Below are 2,077 nucleotides of genomic sequence, written 5' to 3' on the forward strand. Positions count from 1 at the left end.
ACTCACACATGGCTTTTGTTTAAAGATAGATGATACTAATAACAAGAGAAAGAGAGAACAGTCAAGCATTGAAGGTCTGAGAGACATACAAAAAGAAGCTCCCAAGGGTCCTTATTCACACACAGACAAGCAAGCTTCATCTCCAATTGAACCACAAAGAGCAGCATTAGATAAATCTTTGCTACAGAAGATAAGTTCCCAGTGGGGTATTTATGTCCCTCTGGCCAAACCAGTTATACCAGGTGAAGACAATCAGTAAAAGATAATAGAAACACAAAAAGAACTGACCCTTGGGTTCGTTAGGGGAGTTGTGGACTTTAAAAACTACACTAAGTCTCTCTCTTCTCCTTCTGGGACACCTATAATATGAATGTTAGTATGCTTGAGATTGTCCCAGAGTTCCCTTAGACTGTTCTCATTCTGTCCAATTCTTTTTTCTTTTCTCTGTTCAGCTTGGGTGATTTTCTCTAGTCGTTCATCTAGCTCACTGATCCATTCTTCTGTATCCTTTACTGTGCTATTGAGTCCCTCTGGTGAATTTTTCATTTCCAGTATTGTATTCTTCATTTCTGATTGGTTGTTTTTTATATTTTCCAGTTCTTTGTTGATGAGCTCACTGTGTTCATATATCAGATAAGGGGTTAATATCCAAAATATGCAAAGAACTCATACATCTCAACAACCAAAAAACCAACAACTTAATTAAAAAATTGGCAAAAGATCTGAACAGAGATTTCTCCAAAGAAGATATACGAATGGCCAACAGGCATATGAAAAGAGGCTCAACATCATTAGCTATAAGGGAACTAGAAAGCAAAACTACAATGAGATATCATCTCACTCTGGTCAGAATGGCTGTAATTAAGGCAGGAAACAACAAATGTTGGAGAGGATTTGGAGAGAAGGGAGCCCTCATACACTGCTGGTGGGAGTGCAAACTGGTGCAGCCACTATGGAAAGCAGTATGGAGTATCCCCAGAAAATTAAGAATAGATCTACCACATGATCCAGCTATCCCACTGTGGGTGTTTATCCAAAGAACTTGAAAACATAAACGCATAAAGATACATGCACCCCCATGTTCATTGCAATATTATTCACAATAGCCAAGAATTGGATGCAACCGAGGTACCCATCAAGAGACGAATGGATAAAGAAGATGTGGTGTTTATACACGATGGACTACTAATCAGCCATAAGAAATGATGAAATCCAGCCATTTGTGGCAACAAGGATGGACCTTGAAGGTATTATGCTAAGTGAAATAAGTCAGAGGGAGAAAGTCAAATACCATATGATCTCACTCATAAGTAGAAGATAAGAACAATGACAAATACATAGCAACCAAGATTGGATTGGTGGTTACCTTAGGGTAAGGGGAGGGGGGGAGGGCAAAATGGGTAATTAGGCTCACATTTGAGGTGATGGACTATAATTAGTTTTTGGGTGGTGAACATGATGGAATCTACACAGAATTCAAAATATGTTATGATGTATATCTGAAAGCTATATAATGTTATAATCCAATGTTACTGCAATAAAATAAGTTTAAGAAAAACAAATATTTTGTGTGATAGTTGATGTGTTTCTGAAAAAAAGAAAGAAAACACTGTAAATCCAACTGCCCTATCCTGGCCAAGGGTAAAAGCCAGGCATAATCAGAGATAAAGATGGAGTTTTCGCTTTCATCTGTGAACACTTTCTTACACAGTCCACCTCTGACTCTTGGTCAAGCCTTTAAATTTAAATCACTGATGATCATTCCTCCTCCTGCATAATTTGCACCATTAATAGAACAGAAGAAAACAAATAGATAACTGTTCAAAATACTAACAAATTTTGTTATCATATAAGGCATGGGTGTGTTCTTTATTTTTTTACTTTTTTAGGAAGATTAGCCCTGAGCTAACTGCTGCCAGTCCTCCTCTTTTTGGTGAGAAAGACTCACTCTGAGCTAACATCCATGCCCATCTTACTCTACTTTATATGTGGGACGCCTACCACAGCATCCACGCCCAGCGGTGCCATGTCCACACCCAGGATCCAAACCGGAGAACCACGGGCCGCCAAGAAGTGG

The sequence above is a fragment of the Equus przewalskii genome, chromosome 11, assembly GCF_037783145.1.
Source record: "Equus przewalskii isolate Varuska chromosome 11, EquPr2, whole genome shotgun sequence".
Lineage (NCBI taxonomy): Eukaryota > Metazoa > Chordata > Mammalia > Perissodactyla > Equidae > Equus > Equus przewalskii.